This window comes from Glandiceps talaboti, chromosome 7 (genome assembly GCF_964340395.1).
Source record: "Glandiceps talaboti chromosome 7, keGlaTala1.1, whole genome shotgun sequence".
NCBI lineage: Eukaryota > Metazoa > Hemichordata > Enteropneusta > Spengelidae > Glandiceps > Glandiceps talaboti.
In genome coordinates, this window is record NC_135555.1 from 17,210,355 (window position 1) to 17,237,944 (window position 27,590).

Below are 27,590 nucleotides of genomic sequence, written 5' to 3' on the forward strand. Positions count from 1 at the left end.
CTGAAATGACTAAAATGTTGGTATCATTTTGATCTCTATTTAGAAAATTTGATTGGACAAGACTCGTTGGGTTTTTTTCTGGATGTTTTCTTGAACCTAGTAACAGCAAAAGTTTGAGATTCTTATTTCAGATGAGCAGACTATGTTAAAACATATCACCTTATATACAATAATACTCTATTTAATAGATATTAAATCTTGAGTAACTGTCTCTAGTTATATTTCAATAAGAGTTGTTCTGGTTTGGGTACCCTGCCACCCACTATGAAAGGGGCTGTTCTGGTTTAGGTAATCTGTCACCCCACTATGAAAGGGGCTGTTCTGGTTTAGGTACCCTGTCACCCTACTATTAAAGGGTCTGTTCTGGTTTAGGTACCCTGCCACCCCACTATGAAAGGAGCTGTTCTGGTTTAGGTAATCTGTCACCCCACTATGAAAGGGGCTGTTCTGGTTTAGGTAATCTGTCACCCCACTATGAAAGGGGCTGTTCTGGTTTAGGTACCCTGCCACCCCACTATGAAAGGGGCTGTTCTGGTTTAGGTACCCTGTCACCCCACTATGAAAGGGGCTGTTCTGGTTTAGGTACCCTGTCACCCTACTATTAAAGGGTCTGTTCTGGTTTAGGTACCCTGCCACCCCACTATGAAAGGAGCTGTTCTGGTTTAGGTAATCTGTCACCCCACTATGAAAGGGGCTGTTCTGGTTTAGGTACCCTGTCACCCTACTATTAAAGGGTCTGTTCTGGTTTAGGTACCCTGTCACCCCACTATGAAAGGAGCTGTTCTGGTTTATGTACCCTGTCACCCTACTATTAAAGGGTCTGTTCTGGTTTAGGTACCCTGCCACCCCACTATGAAAGGAGCTGTTCTGGTTTATGTACCCTGTCACCCCACTATTAAAGGGGCTGTTCTGGTTTAGGTACCCTGTCACCCCATTATTAAAGGGACTGTTCTGGTTTAGGTACCCTGTCACCCCATTATTAAAGGGGCTGTTCTTAGTTAGGTAGCTTGCCACCCCACTATGAAAGGGGCTGTTCTGGTTTAGGTACCCTGTCACCCCATTATTAAAGGGGCTGTTCTGATTTATGTACCCTGTCACCCCATTATTAAAGGGGCTGTTCTTAGTTAGGTACCCTGCCACCCTACTATTAAAGGGGCTGTTCTGATTTAGGTACCTTGCCACCCTACTATTAAAGGGGCACAACCTCAAGTTTATAAGTTTCTGGGATATAATTTTTTTCGGCATATTAACAGATACTCCACAGTATTCTACAATAACGACATATACTTAAGTATTACTTGCAACTGACTGAACTCAAACCTGGTATTAGGATATAAGTTAAAAACAATCCGATGACATAATTTATCATAAATATCGAAAAGATGTACATGAACTCCCTACTATGCAATCAACAGTTCTAACAATGTTGGAACACAAGTGTTAAATGCCATAGAAAGTATGCATCAATAAAAACATTATATTAGGATAGGTTAAACAAACTTTGTAAGGCCTAATAAAAAAATATTGTGTGGTTACAATTACGCTTAATTTTAGAATACGTGGGGTAGGTAGATTTATTTTATTTCATTTTCATGATACTTTTCTTTCATGTTTGAGTGTCTAGTTCAGGTTTTCCATTATTTTCCAAATGGTCTCTGTATTGTTTATTTCTTCCTATCAGATGTACAGTCATTACAGATTAGAAGAACAGTTTCTATTGTCTTTTTAACTTAAGTTGATGTCAGTTTTCCGCATCCACTAATATTTCTTGTGAGAAGACTTCATAACTTTTGCGATTTTATTTTTTTTCTCAAATACGTAAAAAAAAAAAAAGGTTTAGGGTCAGCAGTGAAAAAGTAGGAGGGGTCGAGAAACCGGAACCAAACAATTTTTTTTTTTTTGGCCTAAGTATTTTCACTTGAGTAAAATGTTTATAAACTGGGCTTGTACCACTTAAACCTTAAAACTGTGTGAACTCATTGGAAACATAAAATTGACTACTTTCCTTGAAAACAAGGTGACGGAACCCAAAAATTCTGTTATCATTTTGAAATCAGGAACGAGCTTTCATGCAACAAAGTTAGATGAGATTTTAAGAACATTGACTTCCAGGGAAATTGGTCCCTAAGGTAAAAAATGTACATTCTACCTTAAAAGCATTCCGTAACAGTTGGGGTTCCGATCTTTCCCTTAAAAGATGAACTGTGACAGTCTTTATGTATTCGTTTAAAAACCAAACATTTTTATTGGCTCAATGTCAGTGATATTCAATGCTGTATCATTTTTCACTTTTTTAGACAATTTGATGACGTCTGTAAAACTATTAAAAAATTGTTGATAACACAAAAAACGGGTTCTATTATGGATGTATTATGGAGAGCCATGGTTGTTTTTGCATAATTTTTCCATAAAATATCTTTGTGCAGAGCGCAGAGAAATTACAAGGTGATAAAATTATATACATACATACATACATACATACATACATACATACATACATACATAGAAATGCATATGGAACTTATAAATCAGTCTGTATAAATAGATGTAAAATCCGACGTTTAGAATAAATATTCTTTTTCAAAGGAAAAATTGGTGAGATACAGAAATGTTAGGTTAAAACCTGAACATATCTAACTGTAATGGAACAAATCGACAACCATGCGTGATATATAAACGGTTATACGTGGAAAAGGTACATACATACATACATACATACATACATACATACATACATACATACATACATATATATACATACACATATATATATACACATAATGGTATATACATATATACAATAATATAAACTATTGGTTATGTCATCAGGATATCTTTATGCACTTTGTTTCGTTGATAAACTAACTAATAATGTGATATGTGAAAATCCATTGGGTGACAACTAGAGTCAGACTTGCATCTTTTAGCAGACATCCTTGTAAACAATAGTTGACTTTCCTGACCCCATGTGTGACTCTGGAATAGTACGGCAGGTTCCATCATTGAATAAATTTACGTCAAATTGTAAACATGCTGTCCAAAAATTCCTAACAGCCACAATATCACATCCAAGAACAAAGATTTACATGTTTATTGGCTTCCAAGGAAAATTTTTAGATAAAATTCTCCTTTGGATTGAATAGGTTTTTTTTTTTTACATACCTCCAGGCATGCTAGGATGTGGATCACAAAGAGGTCATAAAAGTGGTGAACTACAAAGAACTCCAAAAACATTTCAAAACTTAAACTAAGGAGTCAGGGTAACTTTAAGATATAGGATAATTTAGGAATACAGAAAGGCCTAGACCCCTTAACACAGACAAAATCCACACTGTTAGACCCCGTATCACAGACAAAATTCACACTGCTAAGTTTGAGGAGGTCATTTAGGTGTCACTCATGTCTGTTTTCTTGACGTATGGTATTCCTACTGGTTCCAAATCACGGTTTAGACCTGTAATACTTTGTTCAAACACACACACAGTTACACCAGCACTGCACCAGCGTAAAGTTACAACTGAATGCTTACAAGGTGCCACATTTGATTGTAACACTCTGTCACATAGTTATAGCAAAGCATAAGACAAGCAAACTTGGTAGGGTGATAGAATTCAGTTGTAACTTTACGCTGGTGCAGTGCCGTCGTAAATATGTGTGTGTCTGAACAGGGTATCAAGATGAACAAACTTGTATCACTAACTTTGAGAAGTGTATCTTACAACAGGTGTCACTCGCCATTGACTAATGCCATTCCTATTGGTTGGCGACAGACAGCTGTTTGTTTTTATCAGAATGTTAAGTATCACAGAGTGTATGTGTTTATATAAGAACTCGATTTGAAACCAGCATTTATATTCTACTGAGGGACAAAAGAAAGTGTTTGTTATAACACAATGTTCGCATTGTCAGAGTTCATTTTATAGTGGACTGAACTCCACATCTGAAGACTAGAAAGTGTTTGCTATAACGGAATGTTCACTTTATCAAAGTTCATAATATTGAGAATTGAACTCCATATATGAAGACTAGAAAGTGTTTGTTGTAATGGAATGTTCGTTTTATCAAAATCATTACATAGTCAGTGAATTTGAACTCTGTACTTAAGGGGCAAGAAATAGTGACTGTTATGGCAGAATGTTTGCTTTACCAAAGTTCATAATATTGAGAATTGAACTTCATATACAAGGACTAGAAAGTGTTTGTTGTAACAGAATGTTCACTTTATCACAGTTCATGATATTGAGAACTGAACTCCATATATGATTACTAGAAAGTGTTTGTTGTAACGGAATGTTCACTTTATCAAAGTTCATAATATTGAGAATTGAACTCCAGATATGAAAAATAGAAAGGGTTTGCTGTAACGGAATGTTCTTTTATCAAAGTTCACTATATAGTGAATTTGAATTTGGGCAAGAAATAGTATTTGTTATAATGGTTGCTTTATCAAAGTTCACAATATGGTGAAATTGAACTCCATATAAGAAGATTAGAAAGTGTTCGTTGTAACGGAATGTTCAGTTCATTGAACTCCAAATATGAGGGAAAAGAAACAACTTGTTTGTTATAACAGTGTTCACTATATCAGAGTCCATTAGATGGAATTTGAACTCCATACTTGTTTGTTATAACACTGTTCACTATATCACAAACCCATTATATTAAATTTGAACTCTATATTTAAGGGAAAGAAACAGGGTCTGTTATAACAGTGTTCACCATATCAAAGTCCATTACATTGAATTTGAACCTCATATTTAAGGGAAAAGAAACAGGGTCTGTTATAACAGTGTTCACCATATCAGAGTCCATTACATTGAATTTGAACTCCATATTTCAGGGAAAAGAAACAGTGTGTTATAACAGTGTTCACCATATCAAAGTCCATTATATTGAATTTGAACTCCATATTTAAGGGAAAAGAAACAGGGTGTGTTATAACAGTGTTCACCATATCAGAGTCCATTACATTGAATTTGAACTCCAAATACAGTATTGAGAGGCAATAAATACTCTTTCTATAACAGAATGTTCCATATAATGGCAAACTTCACTGATCAGACTTCTCAAAGTACCAATTAAAGTCTCACAATTGGCTGTCTATTGAGAACTGTTAAAAGTCAGATGCTGCCTTGCCTGAGAGACAAAAAGCCTAAAGTTGTGGTGAAATAGACTAAATTGCATAATATACATATAAACTAGACATGGCAATTGACTCATGTAAACTAACAAAGTGGAAAAGTGAACAGCTAACCAACCCATCTCAACTGATCAAATTCAACAAGTCGGTTTATATATTGTATCATTTGTGGCATTTCTTGTCATCAGGAGCAGCGTTTCTTGTCAGGTTTTGAGAAACGTGGTCATACAGTGGGAGGTATGGTGGTTGGGGAAAGGGGGTGGGGGAGGAGGGAATATACGGTTGAGATATATTTGATGTTTTGTTGGTGTATATATTCAATTGAACAATGTTTTTACAGTTTTTTGTCTGTCAATATTTTTAGCTTTAATGGTTATGATCTCCTGAAACATGGAGGGATATTTTTAGTGAGATATATCGTTTTTATTATAGTCAGTGATAATGGTGTTTCAAAACTTTGTAACAAAGAAGGGGGCAATAAATGAAATCTTTGTTGGTTTATAAAAAAGTCAATGTTTTAGTATTGTTCAAGACCTCTAATTAAAGTGGCCATACTGTATGAATGAGGATTGGGCATTTATTTTGGAATTTATAAAACAATTTTATCATGGCTTCCTACTTTAGAAATCAATGCCAAACAATATTGACAAAGTCTGTGTTTGCACCTCACTGCATTGCAAAAAGCTAAAAAGTGTGTAAAAAGTTTGTTATTGTACAAACAATAATACATTTTTTTTTACACATTTATTAATCTTTTGCAATTTATTGAGTTCCAAACAAGGACTTGGCATAAGTTGTTTCACATTTACTTTTCAAGTAGGAAGTCATGACAAAATTGTTTTATACATTAAAAAATCCAAAATAAACACCCAAATCCTCATCCATATGGCTGGCCCCTTTAAACATGGAGGGGATATTTTTTATAGTGAAATGTACATTTCTTTTACAAATTAGAGTCAGTGTTTTCAATGTGGTAACGAGGACCAGAATGAGCTGGGATTAAGTAAGATACAGTTTTGTGACAATCAGTTATTTTATATGGTTCAAGTAGATAACAAACAAAACATGTGAAGTCACAATGTCATTGCAACAGAATGAACACCGCCACAGAATGAACATTTGAATTGACGAACAATAAAACTGACGAACGCAGAAACTGACGAACAACAAAACTGACGACCAATGAAATAGACAGTCATTGAATCAGATGAACGATTGAAACAGACAACTACACAAAACTGAGGATCACTGCAACGGACAATCAGTGGAACTAATAAGTTTTGGTATGGATACAATTTATCGAAACTACTCGCATTATATCTTTTTACATTTAATAAATTTCTTTCACATCATTTAGTCGTGAGTGAGTATCATTTCTTATATTTTTGACAATCATACCTATTCTTGAACAACATTCCTCACAGGCCCTACTTGGATTGGAATTGAAATTTAAGCGTTAAAGGCAGTCGTCTGGCAGAGATTTAGCAAAAAGTTGGTCCAGAACAAAAAGAATAATCCTATGTAATCCTTATAGCTTCACTGATAAGATAACACTAATGCGAGAACCTGAGATTGAAACTCTAGCCACAAACTAACTTTTCTTTTTATTTGGTATCTTGATAATTCATAAATGATTTAAAACATTTGCCTAGATGTATTTTGTCAATTGATACAATTTCTCAAAACTACTCAGTATAATTTTTTTTTTAAATTTGGCAAATTGCTGTCAGATAATTTTTTTTTTAGTGAGCTTCGTTTTCTATTGGTGATTCTTTCAGTTGCTTCACTGTTTCTTTGGTATCTTCAAAGCTATAAATAATTCACAAACAGTTTCATCTGTATTCCGTCCATATTACATACTACAAAACTAACTATCGGCATCACCTGTAATAACAAACTGATAAATTATCCTGCGTAGTATACAGTACGTCGCCACCTCCACACTTGCTATTAGTATTCGACACCTCAATAACGTGCTAATTATTATGCATTACGCAACGCTCTGCTTAACAGCAATCCCAGTAAGGTGCAAAAAATCATCCCCTCATCAAATCCTTCTGTCTTCTGTCAAATCTCAGAAAACTTTCATTTTTCACTTGAGACGTGATCATCGTGAATTTGTCTTCTGGGATGTCGGCGGGATAATTACTCAGTGCCATTCTCTGTCTTCCAGTGAGACTTAATTATCTACGGCTTTATGCAAACTCATTTTTTTTTGTGAGACAATTACCAGTCATAAGGTTGTATGTTGCCTCTGTCCCTCTAGCGTATGACTCCAGGTGGGTCTTTCTGTCACTTTTGGTTGGTGGTTTCAAATCGTGTCCTCGTACGAAATCTTGGAATCTCTGGGGTTATTACTTAGTAGTATGGCAAATCACGTAATTTTGATGCATCACACGACACCATCTTTAACATCAAGGAATAGATATATGTTTTATTTCATATCCATTACACATCTAAAAATAAACATTTCAGAGGTGCTTTCTCTCACCCCACCCCATGCCCCACCCCCCACCTAAAAAAGTAGAAAAAATTGCTTTTATATGAAATCTCAGCATCTCTGGGGTTATTAGGAATATGGCAAATCATGCAGCCACCCATGAACAATAGATATACAAAATATGTGTTTTGTTTGATATCAATTAGACCTTGAAATAAACATTTCTAGTGCCCCCTCCCTCAAAAACACAAAAAAGAGATCTCAGAGGAAGCTTAATATGTTATATTATCACATCACTGAGGAACACATTGTGTACGTGTAAGTTTCTAAAATTTGATTGGTTATTTCATTGAACCCTTGTTTTTCAACCAATCAGATTGCAGATTGACTGAATCTGGCATGCATATAACATCATTCTGTTAGGATTTCACTGCATTTGATTGGCTATTTGCCTGAACCTCTATTTTCTTGACCAATCAAATTACAGATTGACGAAATCCTGAGTTTATTGCAGATTTCACAACACTGCATTGGTTACTTTCCTCTGGGCTAATATTTCAGCTACCAATCAGATTTCAGTTTAACTAGGTCCAGATTTTACACGATATTAGAAGAGCTACTACGCTATTGTTTATTTCAGACATTAATCAGAGATATTTTTAAGTACATCGTTGATTCTGAAAACCGTCCTCTTAAGAAGTAATTTCAATCTGAAATGAACAAACCTTTAGGACATATACCTGATTGTAAAGCTTGACAGAAATATACAAGAGGCAGAATTTTAATCCTTGTATTTTTTTTCTTCATGAAATTTACAAGATTGTGAAATGAACAAAGAAAAAAAAAATGTTCAATTTCAGTATTTTTCTATATAATGTCAGTTCTTTTGTAGGTCTAATTTGATTTGGAATGTAAATTGAGTATATAACTGACAGTACAGTCCTCATCAAAATTCAGAGCAGAGGCTAGCTATAACTCCTGTCAAGCAATAACACTGTTGATATCATAGAATTTACCAAACATCATCGCAATGCTGTATTGCAAACCAAGCCGACTTAATCCCAATCTCTTCTGTGGATGCGTAATTAACCATTTCAACCGCCTTATACGGCCTCTCTCCTTCGTTAGTATTTCATCGGGGGCAAAAATTACCCCTCAAAGCCATCTAATGTTGTTTTCATGTTAATTTTCATAGGCAATAATTCTGAGTCTATTAGGGTATGAACCCTGGAGATGGTTGTTGCCTCACCTTTGTTCATGCAAAGTGATGGTTGAAATTAAGGAAGGCCCACTAATTAGATCCAATGAAGCCCTGACAAGCACTGTATTGCACTTTAATTTCAACTCCAATCAGGGTGACGCATTTCCTTCTTGTACATTTCGAATGAAATGTACGACTTATTTGAAAACATACGCCGTTATCTTATTCCCTTTGTTTCACTCTTCACAAACAGACATGAGATGGCTCCCCCTGACGTATTTCTTCTTAAGTACATTTCAAATGAAATGTACAAATTATCTGAAATGTATGCCGTTATCTTACACCCTTTGTTTCACTCTTCATAAGCAGACATTAGAAAGGCTTCCCCCGTCTGTCATTGGCAAGCTGGAAATCGACATGTCATTCTTGTTTTAAGTAACCTTTCTTTTCTTTAACAAATAATCAAGCTGCTGTGTGCCCTATCAGACGTCATTCAACTTATACAGGGGTTAAACCTTGGCTGACACTCATACAAGTTTGTAGATTTTAGTTGAGTTAATGAGACCTCACCTCCTGTGGGACTCTGCTTTTTTTCCGCTAGTAGCCTACAGCAATATTCAAGTCTATGAAATGCCATTAGAGAGTCAAAACTTTCTAATTCCTCATTTGCTTGTAAATTTGTCTCTGAGAAAAACATTATAACGTTATAAATAGACTACCATTCCATTTAGTTCCATTCAATTTCATCACTGCACAAGACTTGTCAATTTTACCAACTTGAATTATCTCTTTTGTCTCCACACAGTCAACTTTATTACAAAAAACATAGTATATAATTAAAAGAACTAACAAATAATCCATAATCTTGAGTACTAGATTTCAATGAAATGTACAAATTAATCTGAAATATACATGATATTTACATCATTTGTTCCACTAAAAAAAATTCTTTAGGTTCTGTTCATATTTTAATACAAATATGAATATCACCTAAAAATTAAAATTAGGGGTTCTGTTTATCCATTTATTATAATACAAATATGAATAACCATCAACTGAAAATCATAATTTGCAGGGGGGGGGGGGGGCAAATTTATCAGCTGTTATTGGCAGGGGGGATAAAGGGGACATCAGATTTCACTGAACTCTGTAGATGAATGAATGTTAAGCACTTACCTTTTGGAAAACTTGGAAATGAAAAATAAAAGTTCATTTTTTGTGACTACCTATCATATCTGGACTACCAAATTAGCAGTAGTCCAGGACACAAACTACTAACATCATATATGGACTACCAAACTAACAGTAGTCCAGGACACAGACTACTAAACAATTGTATCTAGATCTAAACTACCAATTTAGCAGTAGTCCAGGACTCAGACTATTAAACACTGTACATTGTATCTAGACTACCAAATTAGCAGTAGTCCATGGCACATAGACTACTAAACATCAGTATCTGGACTACCACATTAGCAGAGGTCCAGGGCACATAGACTACTAAACATTGTATCTAGACTACCACATTACCACTACCACTACCACTACCACTACCAGGACACAGACTTCTAAACATTGTATCTAGACTACCACATTAGCAGAGGTCCAGGGCACATAGACTACTAAACATAGACTACTAAACATTGTATCTAGACTACCACATTAGCAGAGGTCCAGGACATAGACTACTAAATATTGCATCTAGACTACCACATTAGCAGAGGTCCAGGGCACATAGACTACTTAACATTTTATCTAGACTACCAATTTAGTAAAATTTTACACCTCAATGCTCTTACAGGCTGAAATTGACACCACTTTGGTATTACTGAAGCAAAAAGTCATATTTTAATTTTGCATTTCATGGTACAATTTTATACTTTGACTCTTACAGGCTGAAATTGACACCACTTTGGTATTACTGAAGCAAAAAGTCAAATTTTAATTTTGCATTTCATCGTACAATTTGACACTTCGATGCTCTGGCAGGTTGAAATTGACACCTTTTTGCTAACTTTCAGTATTGAAGCAAAAATGTCAAATTTCCAGATTTAAATTTTGTATTTCTTTATACAATATTTTACACTTTGAATCTTACAGGTTGAAACTGACACCATCTGTATAAAACTTTGGTACCGAAACAAAAAGTCAAATTTCTAGATTTTAATTTTGTATTTCATTGTACTATTTTTACATGTTGATTCTTACAGGTTGAAACTGAGGTATACCTTTTTTTTTTAACATCGTTACCGGAACAAAAAGTCAAATTTCCTACTGATTAATTGTTCATTCCATTCAGAACAACATTCTTTTAGCCAATCATCCTTCCCAGGAAGTCATAACTTTAGACGATTGATAGTAAAATTTTACTAGCCATTTTCACAGAGAACCGCAGCAACAGGAATTCCTATCAAATTGTTTGATGACCAATAATTAAACCAAAAAGAATGAAAATGAATAGTCAATCGAAATTAAAAAAATTTAAAATCACATTATGATTAAGTAGTCAGGGAAGTTGAATTTTTACAATGTCTCTACATGTACATCTATTTAGCAATAAGGATTTGACTAATGTCTTCCACGAAATCATAATTTCAGATACAATTATTTTCTGTACTTTTGATAATAAACAGAAAATTCCTCCATCAATTTCCAATTTTGTGACGAATTATGATGGATTTATTCTGGAAATTTTAATTTCGACCAATTAGAAATAAAAAAATTGCCAATCATTGCAACCCAGTGATGAAAAAATTCCAACATAAACCTCTCTCTAAAATTATTATCTTTAAATGAGTGAAATTAAAAATTCACTAGTCACTGTGACCACTCTATATGAAAATTGTCTAATTGAACGAACATCGTCAATCCATTTTGTGAAAAAACACTAAATGTTTATGAATAAACTTTTCCCAATGTATGAATCTTGAACAATTAGAATTAAATATTTGGTAATTACCATGATTTATCACTGAAAATTTTCATTCATTTCATAAGAATTATTTATCATCAATATCAATGAATAAATCTTTCCCTAAATATCTTAATATACTGAATCAGTATCAGTTCAATTACGTTGAAGAACCAATTTCTGGCATATGATCAACGGAAGAGGAGGGCAAATATTTGGGACAAAAATTTGCTTATCACTGCGACTGATCTACAACGATTTTCATCGATTTAGGTAGAAATATTTAATAAATTAAATGAAATAGACCTTTCCCAAAAAATCTTATCTCTTGAACAAATGGAAAAAAAAAACTTAACTATTCCCAAAAATCTTAAATCTGAAAATGCTTACAAAACAAAAAATTTGCTTATCCCTGCAACCGATCTATGAAACTTTTTAATTATTTTTGTAAAAATATTTAATAAATGATAAAACGTTTCCCAAAAAATCTTAATCTTGAATTATTAGGAGAAGAAATTTACAAATCAGTGACCAATCTATGAAAATTTTCATTCATGAATATTTAATGAGTAAACTTTTCCCACAAAATCTTAACTCTTAAAATGCGTAATTAGAAAACAAAAATTTGCTTATCACTGCAACCGATTCATGAAAATTTCATTCATTTTATCTGGAATATTTACAAAATTTATTTGAGTAAACTTTTCTCAAAAAGTCTTAACTCTTAAAATGCTTACCAAACAAAAATTTGCTTATCGCTGTGGTGAATGATATTCGAAGACTTCCGACATCATATTTCATATCCATACATGTAACAAATATTAATATAATAAAGAGTACGGTGAACCGTTCTCGGAAGCATACTTTTGAACAAGGTAAAATAAACATATCATGAATCACTGAGATACAGAACGGTGGGACCAAGAAGTCGAATCAGGAGATATCATTTCTCACATCTCTGCCGTGTAAAATGTCAAAAGATCACACAACTTGTCAGTATCTTTAAATGTTGACAATTCCAAACAGGTTTGCATTTATTACAACCAAGATTGAGTCATAATTCATGCCAGGGTTATGGAATTTCAATTAGAATCGGCTTGCCAGAAATGTCATAATCTAATTCCAGTGATTCTGTGCTCACCTTAAAACTGATTGTTTTTATCAGCTAACAATGTCCCATCAGTCATTGCACAGATCGCAATTCGGGGTATAAATCATTCTGGTTTTTTTTGTTTTTCTGTTTCAACTGTGATTTATGAGGTAGACTGCATTTTTATAGTCACATTAAAACAACACAAACGTAAACTGATCCTATCCTTCACGGCAATCAGTTTATAGTTATCATTACATCTATGAAATATACATATAGTGACACAAAATTTACCTGTGAAATTGACATAAAATTTGCCTGTGAAATATACAATTAGTGACACAAAATTTGCCTGCCTTTGAAATATGTGAATGTTGACACAAAATTCGCCTGTGAAATTGACACAAAATTTGCCTGTGAAGTATACAGATAAAACAACACAACATTTGCTTGTGAAATCTGCGAATGGTGACACAAAATTTGCCAATGAAATATATTAAGTGACAGTGAAATATACAGATAGCGACACAATTTGCCAGTGAAAAATACAGATATGGCGAAATATGCAAACAGCGATACAATATTATTTTTATGATGTTTCATTTCTTCGCTACCTTTTTGGAGTCAACACCTATTTCACTTTTCTGTTCATTTGTTGTTAAATGTATGTGCAGTTTTTGCACAACACAGTAAAATGTTAATTATTCATCCCCACCTTTTGTTACATACTCACCCCCCCCCCCCCCCCCAGAAAAATATTTAAAGGCACATAGTCCAGATCAGTATGTTTTTTCTTTGATATTTTTGTTTCATATAAAGAATTATTTTTCATTTTGTTATTCATTATGCTGATGATGTCCGAGTGATTCGGATGAAAGCTACGTAGTGGCTTCAAAATCTAGGTTCCAATAAAAAGGTAACTTTACTATTACTACAAGAATTACTTTGTTATTCTACTGATACAGATATGGATATCACAAATAACTGTGAAATATGAAGCATAGCATTTACTCAAACTGTCCTAACCAGAAACAAGTCGTGATTCTTTTTGCCTAATTGTTGCACCATAAAATTATCACTGGCATCAGATCCCCAGATATATATATCATGTAAACAATATCAATGATTTTCTTCTGTTAATTAATTATTAAGGGCAGTAAATAGGTAAACTTTACATATTAAATTATAAAGTTCCCATTTTTTCTCTGATATTGTTTTTGTTTAAGGACGGTATAAAAGTAGGTAAAATCTACCTGAGTTCCCCGGTCATTTCACCAGGGTTCCCAACCAGTGTTTCTGTTAAAGGTGGTAAGTAGGTAAAATCTACCTGACTTCCCCAGTCATTTCACCAGAGTTCCCTACCAATGTTTTTGTTAAGGGTGGTAAGTAGGTAAAATCTACCTGACTTCCCCAGTCATTTTGCTAGGGCTCCCTACCAGTGTTTTTGTTAAGGGTGGTAAGCAGGTAAAATCTACCTGAGTTCCCCAGTCATTTTGCTAAGGGTTCCCTACCAATGTTTTTGTTAAGGGTGGTAAGTAGGTAAAATCTACCCACATAAACCATTTTAACAGGTATCCCTACCAGTTGCATAATCTTTACTCTCTATACAACTGCTTCAATCCCCTGTTTTGAAGTAACTATATTATATAATTGCTAAAATTTTCTACATTTTTGCTTCAAATTCATGGTTTTCAAGTTTTCTATCTGTTGCATAATGTCTATTTTCTACATGTAACGATATATGCATCAAATCTATTGTTTCCAAATCATTTTTAGCATACTTATTTCTTTTCTGCAATTACTTCATTGGTGCAAATGCAATGATTTGATATTTCTAAGCATTATTTTCTTCTACAATTCCCGAATTGTTTTAAATTCCTCGTTTTGAAGATTTTGCATTACATATTGCTTATATCAATAATAGCTTAAAATTTACTATTTTGAAGTTTTTGCTTTAATATATAAAATTATATATTATATATATCAACAATAACTGTTTTAAAGTTTCTGTGTGTAGCATAAAATTTATTTTCTATATTTGCTTCAAATGTATTGTTTTGAATTGTCTTTTTGTATACTGCTAAACAATTTTCAACGATGACTTTCAAAAATCGCAGTCTTGAAGTACCTATATGCTATAATAACATTCAGTATCTACATGAGCTTCAAATTCGCTTCTTAGAAGTCTCGATGTTGTATATTGATATTTTCTATAATTGCTCCAATGCTGCATATTATTTCTTTGATACAATTTGCAGAGTTAGTACAAAAAGTTCATGTCCACTAAATAGAGAAAAGTAATCGTGAAAATTGTCAATAATACAGTGTGATCAGACTCATGTTCTGATCTTTAACACTTTGATTCACGTAATTGTTAAGACATTGCCACCTCTGACGATTCTATAAACACCGGCACCTTAGAAGTCACCATATGTGCAAAAAGTCGCAAATTTTGTCAAATTTCATTAAGCTGAGTTTGAAAAGGTGAAACCCTAGTAAAGAAAAAAACAGGAAATCAAAAGTGACACCTTCTCTTTTGTGATGAGCTGATATACGATGAGGAGGTGGTCGATCGACTAAATGATTTTTTTTCCCCGATCTTTCATATTTTCTGACACAAAAGAAAACGAGATAAGATGAGATATCCATAGGACGAGTCTATCGGTCTCCTTCATCAACTGGATACGTTCTAATTTCTATCCGCTTCAAATCTCTGATTTGTACGCAATGAAATATTCAGATACGAAAGATGATACACTCATCATCTGGAGAAAACACATTGGATCTTTCCTTGAATAATTAAAATTTTGTTGCATACAAACGTAAAAGGGATGTTATGTGAGTGGTTTTACTGATAACATACAGGAACAGAACTATTGCAAGTTAGACGAAAAAAAAAAAAAGAGAGGAATTTTTGAGTGATAAGATGGATAGGTTGTACGCAAGTCCTTAAAATGGTTGGATGAAGTCTTTCCATTGTTTGACCATCAAGTAGGTGTCACTCCACTCCATGATTTCCCCTTTCTATCCAATACAGATAAAAACATTTTTATCACACGTGGCTAGTACCCTTTGTTATCGGTGCACAAGTTCTAGAAATTTACACGAGATGATCTCTATTATTCAGACACTGAAAAAGAGATTGATAAAGTATCAAATTATGTTGTGTGTATTTGGTTTAAATATGTAATTCTCATGATAAATATAGAAATATCATTTTTTTTTTTTACGCAGAATTTTTTTTTTTTGTGTGTGACAGGTTTACAATCTTGTACAGAATAAACTTAAAATTTGGTTAAAGTTTCATTAGTTTCCTGTGAGTTAAACCGATGCTTCCATCTACTTTTTCTTTAGACCCCTAGTAACGGAGCTAATGCGAACTCTTTTCATAATAACGTGGGGAGGGAGAACTGATGTGTTTTATATCGTTGGTAACTGAAAGGGACGAATCGGAGAATATTTTCCAATTTCTACAAACTTAACTGATTCAACCATCGCTCCCGTCTGCATTTTCAGAACAACCTGATAAGGGAGATGAAAGTGTGCATAAAACATAATTTGGGTGGGGGATCTGACAGTTTTCACAACGCTGGTAGCTTTAATAGAGGCATGAATCTGATAAGATTTGTAGTCATCTATAATTTCAACCAGTGCTTTCTTATATGTTTTATAACCCTAGAGTAAATGGAGCCAATTGCGTAAATAACTATTTCATAATGTTGGTTGGGATCTGATGGTTTTTACCACATTGGTATGATAGAAAGGTGGATTTGACAAAATTAGCAGTTTTTATTTGGCTTTATGATTTCATCCCACCTACCGGGGTATGTGTAAAAAGACCCCAGTATTAAAATGAAGCTTCTCCACAACATTAGTAACATGATGATTTTGATAATATTTGCACTTTTAAGCTTTAATACTTTCACCTATATCTCAAAACATTGATAATACAGAACGAGTAATATCTCCTAACATGAACACCAATTCAGTTTTGGTGGACAATTTTCATGCAAACATGGGAAATTTGGTGGATGGTTTTTGTGCAAACCTGGCTAGGTTTTTGGGGACAATTTTTGTGCAAACCTTGGGAGTGGTTTTTTTTTTTTTATGTTTTTCATGTAAACCTGGGTAGTTTTTTTTTGGGAACAATTTTTGTGCTAACCTTGGTATTTTTTAGGGGATGATTTTCATGCAAATCTGGGTAGTTATTTTTGCACAATTTCTGTACAAACTAGGGTAGTTTTGATAGATATTTTTCTTGCAAACTTGGGTAGTTTTAGGCAATCATTCTTGTACAAACCTGGATAACTTATAGTTCTGGTCAACAATTTTCATGCAAACCTAGAGAAATTATGGTAACAATTACTCCCCATTTTAAAAAAACTGTGTGTTCCGATTACGCCCAATTTTAGAATAGGTGGGATAGGTAGATTTTTTATTTTATTTTATTTTTATTTTTTCTGTGTGCGTGTCTAGTTCAGGTTTTCCATTGTTTTCGAAATGGTCTCTGTGTTGTTTATTTCATCCTATCAGATGTACAGCCATTACAGATTGGATTGGATTACAGATTTTATTTTGTCTTTTTAAGTTGATATCAGTTTCCACATCCACTATTTCTCGTGAGACTTCACAATTTTTGCGATTTTTTTCCCCTCAAATACTTAAAAAAAAGTTTTGGGTTAGCAGTGAAAATTTAGGTGGGGGTTGGGTAACTGGAACCAAACAATTATTTTTTTTAGGCCTAACAGATCTCAAAAATTTGCCAAAATTTTAAGTATTTTAGAACCCTGGCAATACAAAGAGAGGTATATCCGATAGAATAAATGCTCCTTAATCACTAGTGACATAAAAACAAAAAAGTTGACCTCATAAGTTCAAAGGTCAATATACCCAGACAAAATCAATATTTATTAAAGTTATTCAAAACAGTATTTGTTGTAAATTTCAAATGTCTAGTTTGAATAAAGATTAAAAATTAAGGTTTGAAAGGAAAACAATTGTCTGGCAGATCTATCTATAGAAAAAGTTGTCCAGAACAAAAGAATAATCCGGTGTAATCCTTGAGATTCAACTGATAAAGATAACACTTAGACGTAATAAAAAAAACTGTGTGGTTCCGATTACGGTCAATGTGGCGACCAGGGGTAGGTAAATTTTTTATTTTATTATATTTTTTTCATACGTGAGTGTCTAGTTCAGGTAGTTATGTTTTTTGTTGTTTTCCAAATGGTCTCTGTGTTTAATATTATTAGTTTCGTCCCATCAGATGTACAGCCATTACAGATTGGAAGAACAGTGTTATATAGTCTTTTTAAGTTGATGTCAGTTTCCACATCCACTATTTCTGGCGAGACTTTACAATTTCTCCGATTTTATGATTTTTTTCTCGAAAATGTTAAAAAAAAGTTTAGGTGGGGGTCAGTCGGGTAACGGAAACCAAACAATTTTTTTATAGGCCTAATGTGAGAACCTGGGATTTAAACCGTAACCTATAGTTAAAGGCTCAGTTTGGATTAGAATTAAAATTATGTTATGAAAAACAGTAGTCTGACAGAGTTGTAGAAAAAGTTTATCATGAACAAAAGAATGACTCTGTCTAATTGTTACTAATAACATTAACCAGAGAACCTGGGATTGAAACTCTGGCCTTTAAAGACCTGTAGCATGTAACTTTTTACTGAAATGTTTGTCTGCTGAAGCTGTTTTGTTGTTCTTCCAATATTTTTGTAGTTTTCAGTTGTGTCATTTTTTATTCTAATGGAAATCATATATTATTGTCATACTCACTGATGATATTGTGTACACTGGCTTGATGTCAGTGTGTAAACAGATGCATGTAAATAAACTGTTTAGGACATTTCATCATTTTGTCAAGGAATAAGCTGATATGGCTTATTCATTTGACAACCATAATATGCTTCAGTGAATACAAGAACACAAAAAGTCAAAAACAAGAACGAACAATTACAAAACAAAACAAAACAAAATTTCAATTGAATACAGTTATTTGGAGACTGGTGAACGAACATACACAAAAATCAAGGATTTTGAGAGAGAAAAAATTAGTTTTTCATCTCTAATAAAAAAAAAAAAAATATCCACACTACATATTTATCTCACGTTTAAAACACAGCAATTGCCTGATTTTCACAAACTCACCTTGGGGGTCCCACACTACGAAAGCCTATCCTGTATTACAGTGTAACCTGGGACACCCAAAGCAAAACGTTGACTCTAACTAAGCAGATATACCAAATACTTATTCCCATGTGAAAACTCTGGCGTCATGCAAAGATGCCAAATTCAATGCAAACATGCCAAATTCAAAGAGGTTGGAACTTGTGGAAATGTAAGAGCTGCCATGGTGATTGCGATGCCTCGTGCCATGTTTGTCAACAACATACGCTTTATTCTGACATGCGTTTTGGACGACCACTGATCTTTAATCTCAACTTCTCTTTAATATGTGTAAGTTCGTCGCTGTTTGTGCCCCACGCTTTCCTGTCGCTTACATCAACTGCAGTATGGAAAGCCCATTACCAAACTTTCTGTTTACTCATTCTTACAAAAAAATGATTGAAGTACTGCCATCATTATTCAAACAAGGTCAATATTGACAGTATCGTGCTTACACCAATTCGATATTTGACTTCTTCAATTCTAAACAACATGATAACCATCATCAAAATTAACAACTAAAAATCAGCCAAATATTTGTTTTAAAAAAAAAAAATCATATATTATGATTTATGGACGATCTCTGATCATAACTTGAAAATGTCATATTAACCATATCAGTTATTGATTTAAACTTAAAGTGCAACATGTCACTAAATTTTTCGTATCAAGTCATCACTCAAAAATATCTTTGAGTGGCAATGATCAATGTTATTCCAATTGTGTGCACAAAACATGCAAACCCCACGTAGGTTAAGAGTTTTGACTAATGGCATCACATACAATACTTTCTACACGGGCCATTTTCTTAAATGAGATACCATTAACTTTTGCATATTCATACTCAAAGTGCAAAAATATGTGCACTATTGTGTCATTGTAATGCCATTGAATTGCTGCTTTCTGATCTTAATGTGTGTACAATGCACTTTTGTATAAAAGCTCGTTGACAGTTTGATATGACAAGGCAAGAAGTGCACATGGTATATATATATATATATATATATGCAAGTTAATTTCGACATTCCAGCAAACAATGAATACGTCCTTCATAGCGTCATGTGGTATGGGGGTATGTGCATCGTATACAGAGGTCTTGGCAGGTATTTTGTTATGGCATAATAAGTACATCATCAAAATCCACCTGTGCATGACATGGCTAATCACCCACAACATATTCCATGTAATCACATAGCTTTCCCTTTCCTTGATACACAAGGATTATAAATGTCCCAACATCACCGCAATTACTCTAGGCAGTCTGATGATTTTCTCTCTACATGTATGTAGAATCTACCAGTATATTACTTCAACAGAGGGGGAGGGGGAAGGGGTTGTCACCTATGAAAACATTCTCTCTGGTGTTGGGGGTAAAAAAAATCTGTGTTCCCTTCATATAGAAGCTTTCACTTACCAGTATAACATTTTGATAGGGAGGGGGGGGGGGGCAGGGTTGGGGGAGGGGGCATGGAGAGTTGTCACCAACAAAATCCATCCATTCTATCTGATATTGGGGGTCAAAATAACCTCTGCTCTGGCTACTACCTTGATGTGCTTTCTTGGTATAGATACTTTCATTTCGAGGGCATTTTCTGCGAGGATGTGAGGATCTAGGGAGGGAGAGTTGTCACCTACAATTTTTTTTTGTATATAAAAATGCACATGTGAACAATAGCCCACCAGAACATAAATGATGCTCCAGTAGGTCAATCAATTGGTTCATTGCAGCTCAAATGAAGAAAAGTAAAAAAAAACCAACAGTCATGGCCTAGTCAGGAGGAAACCATGAGACTGGCCTTTGAAGGCTTGGAATCCAGTGCCAAAATCCGTGCACTCTTTCTGGTGTTGTGGGATGAGTTAAAATAATCTCTGGTTTGACCAACTGCCTTTTATTTTTTATACTGGTATTTCATGTAATCATTTCTGAGAAATTCTCTACGGAACAAACAGGAAGGGAAGGGAAGGAGAGGGTTGCCATTTCCAAAATCCATCCACTCTTTCTGGTGTTGGGAGAAGAGGTTAAAATTATCTTTGATTTAATTATTGCCTTGATATGTTTACTTACGACATTTTCTGTGAAACAGGGGGAAGAACAGAAAGCAATCACCAACAAAATCCATCTACTCTCCCTGATATTTGGGGTGGGGATGGGGGGGGGGACTATCAGAATTATCCTCCCTATGGCTAGCTATTGCTATGGCTATTGTCTGCAGACAACAGAGGGGAGGGGTAAAGGATAATTGGCATTCTAAAATTTGTTTACTTTTCTGTACAGCGGACTAAGAATTACCTCATCTGGTGTGGCTATCAGGAAATTTCACTTTTAGTTTGACACTTTTAAGTGGAGACTTGAGGAGAAGCAGAGAGTTCCGACATTCAACAACATTTATCTCTGTTTCTTGAGGGGGTAGAGTTAATCTCTGCCAGGGTTACTACTGCCTGAGATATCTTTATTTGACATCGCCAGTATGGACCAGACAGGAGATGGGAGTGGTCATGACATTTTATGTGTTCATTCACTTTTTTTCCTGATAAGGGTAAAAGTTCGTCATATTATTATACATATATACGCAATTCATCTCACCTTGCCGTCAAACATTATGGATTCCTTGCGTTATTGGGAGTGACTTGAAAGAGACATAATTTGCCATAGCCTGCAGTCAGAGGGCAGTCTGAATCTGTTTCTTGGATTTTTTTAATCTGACGTAACCACTGGCAGTACGATGATTGATTGGAGCTGGTAGTAGGGTGACAAATTTCCACCGGAGGCAGAAATGGGCATTGAAAATTAACGGTGGAGTCCAATAGAGAGAAGGGAATTAATTATTAAGGTGTTGGGGGCTGAAATGAATTGGTGTGTCACAGACAAATCATTATCGGTGCATCGCTGATTACGATCTGGAGAAACTCATCAAGCGCTCCAGATTAGTGAAGACTCTCCAACGGTGACAAAGTTTCGCAATAATGAAAACAACCTGTTGCCTTTTCAACCTCAGTATATTTGATTGATGGCATGTGAATATATAACAGTGGGACTGCATAACTCTTAAGCTACACAGTTAATTGGGCTCGGTGAGACCCCATCCCCCCCTGTGCCAGCTAGGTCGGCTCTCCCAGCACCGGAGTTAATTGCATTATTGTGCAATCTGCCCCATTAGAACAGTTATGACAGCCTGAAAATATATGAGGTCACGGTGTCATTTGACGACTGCCAACATTATAACAATGACAAGATGTCCTGGCTGCCACCCCTGGAGGTTACCATTGAAAGAAAACTAATAACTCTGACACAGGAGTCTCATCAAAGTTTGCGACTTAAAATTCATACCAATCTTGTCAAAGTTTCTACGTGTCTTAAATACACAAGTGGGTACATTGAACTGCGGCTAATTATTACACAAGCAATATAGTGAAAACCAGGATTCCAAGGCTAGCTTATATTTCCATTCATCTAAGCAATATTTACCTCTTATTCCCAAGCTGATCATTAGCGAAACAAGACATTAGTTCAGTTGCTATAGTAATTAGCTCTTACTCAACATTAGCCAAGATGATTATTCTTCCCATTCCTTCTCCTTCTCTCATTAGCAGTAATGAAGTAGTTTCTGTCGCCATGGCGACACCACTAAAGTTTGTAATGTTGCCATGGAAAAATGTAAATGTTGGCCAGAGTAGAAGATGTCACTCAGTAGACTCATTCCATAACATTGAATCATTTCGGCTAGTAAATGGCATCATTACGCTAACTCTACCCAAACAAGAAACATAAATATCACCATGATTGATGCGTCAGAATATAGACCAGGACTTAAGTGCAGATAATGCACACTTTGAGCTATACGGGGTTCACATCCCTGGGGTCTCTCCACTATAACACCACAGAATAATTTGACAGACGGATTGTGACAGTTGTTTTCCCCCAAGTCATAGAGTCTGGATGCAGTGATGAACGACCAGAGAAAATATAATATGCATATTGACACAGATGACTACACATGATTTTAGACCTAGGCAATGTAATCAGTGCATGATGCACCATACTTCCAAATGTTCATCTACGTTTTCCTCATTAAGCGTTGAATGGAGAAGAAAAAATTCCCAGACAATTAACTAATAACGATCTCTTGGAATTTTTTCAAAAATCTATAACTATTTCAAATATCTATTTCTGCAGTCTATATCATGAACTCATGAGTCTTACTAAGTGATGTAGAAAAAAAAATATTCCCAGACGACCAACTCAAAAATATTGCTGGAAATTTCCAAAATCCATAACTATATCTACTATCTTTTTCTGAAGTCTATATCATGAACTCATGAGTCTTACTAAGTGATGTAGAAAATATTCCAAAAATATCGTTTTAATTTCTGAAATCCATAAATATTTCTACCATCTTTTTCTGAAGTCTATATCATGAATTCAGGAGTCTTTTGATGTGGAAAAGAAATATTCCCAGACCAACTCAAAAATGATAGTAATATCCATTTCTAAAGTCTATCAATTCACGTACTCTTGAATCTCCATATTTGGCAGTGTAGAAAAGAACATTTTCTCTGAAGAACTCCAGAATATCACTTGGAATTTCTCAAATCTTATGTCTTTCTGATATCTATTTGTAAAGCCTATCACTTCATGAATTTATGAACTTCCTCTTTCATGAAGCAACATTTGAAAATTTTGTCTCACAACACAAAAATAACCCTCCCTACTTCAGTGAAGACAACTGCAGAGTCAATCTTGCGAACAAACAAATGACATCCGCCTCACATACACACTTGCTCTAAAATACTAAATAAAAAGGTTTGACAGGTTTGTGAGAACAAAAAACAAGAAACAAAACAAATTCATGTCGTTGCACCACTTCAGACAAAATGTCCTCACCAGAAGCAATTCTTTTTTTTTTCATCAAGGCCTAAGTGATGTCGAAAAGAAACATTTCTCAGAGAGACTCACAAACACTATGTGCCTCCAACCACCTGTCATTAGATCATCAGTTGGTCTACAAGAAGTCATCCAGGATAGGACGTGAAATTGTTGCCATTCAAAACCACAGCAAGACCAGTAGGAGAGATTGCAATTACTTTGTTACTCTCAAATACCATGTTACCAATTGACCTGTCTCTGTTACCAAGGTTCCTACCAGAAATCAGGTTTCAAAGTACACAGAAATCTATATGTATGCTTGTTTTACCAATTTGAATACACATCGGGACTCCCAACCCTTAGCGTAAGCAAAGTCCTGTCATGCTTCCACCAGTTTGATTCAAATTCCATTTTGCATTTAAATTGTGTACAGACTATTAGAATTCCAAACTAGATTCCTGCCTAAGCTGTTTTTTTTTTTTTTTTTTTTTTTTTTTTTTGAGAACTCTATTGATACCCTAAAATCAAGTGGTCGTCTAATAATTATGTCTGGATGAAGTGATTTTCCTCTGTTGACCAAACATGATGCAATGGTTGGAGATCACTATGAAAACCTTTACCAATCCTATGTTCTTACCATACAACGTTTCATTTGGCTTATTTCCATGTCATCAGAATGACATTTCGTTTTGAGTGTCCTGAGCTACTACTGTTTAGGTTTTTTGGAGCAAGGAACCCCCGAGGCAAATCTAGATGCGTGATCTGGACGACTGTTATGCTCAAATCATTTTATCACACAAGAGACATACGTGTGTCAGACACTCATACCGAGGGACTCCCATACTGCCCACGGATGTTTGTTAACGTAATGTGTGTGAATTGGTGACAGAACACACGTATGTATATATACTAAACATAAACATATCAACGAAACAAGAACAGGATATGTTCGGATGAACTTATTTTAAACAACATAGAAGAGAATAAAGTTGGGACATCTGATCATATCTAACAGAGGTACATGTAATATGACTTTTTGATCTCCTCTGTTGTACGTCCGATAGATGAAAGTTTCAGATATATTAAAGGGACATAGGCCCGACCTGAATATATATGTATGTTTTATTGTATTCTGAAGAAAAAAAATATGCATTATACCATGCACAAGCCAAGATATTGACTTTGAACAGAAAACATGGGTTGTATACCCTAGTCATTCTACATCACAACAACCCATGTCTATGTCACTGGTTTTACAGTGCTCATAATAGGAGTCAAAGCATAAAAATCACTACTACCCCCCCTTCATAAATTATGCTTGAGGAAGTATAATTGCATCTTTCCCCAATATTTCTCTTCATTATTCTGGAAAAAATGTGTGACTTTTTTGTCACTGCGAGTCCAATGACTCGTAGTGACAAGGCCCCTTAGGTCACTCATATTTTCCTTAATTAAAGAACCTGTATGTATATTATAAAACCAAGCTGTGTTGAAGGTTATTGTTGAAGGTGTGAAAGTTTTCTAAATTTGTGCGAAAATAAAGTTCAACAATTGTACTTATGTCAGACCCCCCTCCCCTCCCTAAACGTATGAAGTTTGTTTATTACATTTGTGTGACATCATGCGATCATCCTGAAGGTTTATGTGTGTATTAATGACTGGATCAAAAAGTGTCTCAAGTTGGCCCCTGTCTCTTTAATTAATGTGATACCAGTGCAATCGAATTTTACTTTTCAATAACTTTTCACCAAAAGTTACATTTCAGTCTTACTTATAAAATATTATTATATTTATCATTTTAATAATCTATTTTGAATATTGACCACACAAATATTTTCCGTCATATCGTCTGGATAATGAAATATGCAAATCTTTTTACTAAAAAATAAAAGCATGGCAACAAATAAAAGTAAATGCCCTTTATCTTTTTAAAAAAAAAATATTTTGGTGAATTAGTAAGTGAGGTGGTTATCTTTCACAAAACTTAAAAACAATTTTTGTGAAACACACTTAATATATAAATAAAAATGATAAGACCGCATTAAGTCAACAATTTTTTATCTTTTGGGCGAATTAAATGACATGGCCATGAAATATTGTAAAAGGATATGCCGTTTTTTATTTTGCAGACAAGAAATGAGTTTCAGTGATAATTTGGGTATATGAAATGTGATCGGGTCTAATAGGTCTGGCAGACGTCATCAACAGATACAAATTACCAACCCAAAATCACTGTTCAATCACTCACAGTAATGGCAGCAATTTTCTTAATTTTCTCTTCGACAAAAAAAAAATCAACTTTTTTTTTTTCACTGTGTATCATTTGATACTTGCCAATTGGAGACCTTTATTGTAGAAAAAGGTCAAAAAATTAACCAAGATTTGCCACAGCAGCGGTGAGTGTGTAAATTTAGACCCGCTTGTACAAAATATTTAACTTCCTGCCAAAACATTTCACACAAATTTTGAATTTTCTTCATTTTTTTTTCTCATATTTCACATTCCTTTTGAGCTGGAATTATGCAAATTAATATCAATTATGAATAAATGTCGAAATTCTGATCAAAATACAGTTAATTTTATGAAATATCTTATTATTTTAAAAAGACGTAATAATTTTTCACAAGACCCTAGATGGGTACATTTTCTAGAAACACTCATCATTAGCTATAATTTTTTATCTAAAATTATCAAAACATTTCACTGCAAAAAATGCAGGGTATCAGAGAAATTTAAAATGATATACTATCTACAACCATTGATATATAATATTACTTAAAATGTCAACACCGAAGCCGGAAAAATTCATAAACAGAAAAAAAAAACGGTGGAAAACATCAAGCTCTTTAAAATTTTATGATGACGAGTGAGACAGTTGTCGATAAATATTTGTACAAGAAAAAGGGTTTGTCTGACTGACACTGATACGTAGAGACAGGCATGACAAGGTAGACTTTTGACAGTCCGTGTTTGAAGAAGACCCATCGGTGGCTCTCCATAGACACAACAGTCGTTCTTAATCCCTGGAGTCAATGATGAGTCGTCATTACAGAGCTAATGTGTTACCCCACACATCTTAACCCCCGACCCCGACTATTTTAAAAATTCATTTCTCAAGATTGCTCTGCCGTTGGCGTATGTGTCAAAACCTGCAAGCCATAGAAGCTCCTGTGATTGAAATGGGTTGGCTAATGAGCCCCACTGAGGCTCACCTCTGACCCCTGGAGGTCTGTTGACTACTGTGATTGGAAGGATTGCAGGTAATGGCAGAGCTTCGGGATTCTGACACATAATTGCAAGGTAAAAACAACTCTCAATAAATGACACTTTTAATAGACTTTTCAATTTTTTTTTCTCACGAAACAGAAAGTATTCCATCTTCATTCATTTACGTTATTTTTGAACCTGTCATTTTCAGTGTCCCATAGGATGCTTGATTTGTTGGAACAGCTTTTGTCATGGGAGATTTACGGAGGGTGGAGGGCAAAGGTCACAGTCTGATAAACCAATAACTTACTTGATTTTTTTATGTCTAAAGAATAGAAAAAAAAATTAGCTGATTACTTCGGGAACTTTGTTTTCATTTTACCTGTACATTACAAATGGAATTATGTCACAGCGAGTTTCATCATTTTATTGTCTTCATGTTAAATCCTTTGAAGTTATCCAGTCTGTACAAATCACATTACAAAAGAAAGATTAATGGTTGGACACACTGAGTTGTTTACATGGGGGTATGTCTGATGTTGCCCATCTCCTTCTGTCAG

The 27,590-nt window shown here is 34.5% G+C and overlaps 2 protein-coding genes across 2 annotated transcripts in view; one reads left to right on the forward strand and one right to left on the reverse strand.

Annotated features, from left to right (window-relative positions):
• Positions 1–27,590, reverse strand: part of LOC144437282 (uncharacterized) — a 109,259-nt gene that overhangs the window by 51,021 nt on the left and 30,648 nt on the right. The window lies entirely within an intron of this gene.
• LOC144437283 (26S proteasome non-ATPase regulatory subunit 7-like) overlaps positions 26,926–27,590 on the forward strand; it is a 38,074-nt gene continuing 37,409 nt past the window's right edge. The window contains exon 1 of the mRNA XM_078126206.1: positions 26,926–27,123. The gene's annotated coding sequence lies outside the window, so the exon portion shown is untranslated. The remainder of the gene's footprint in view (positions 27,124–27,590) is intronic.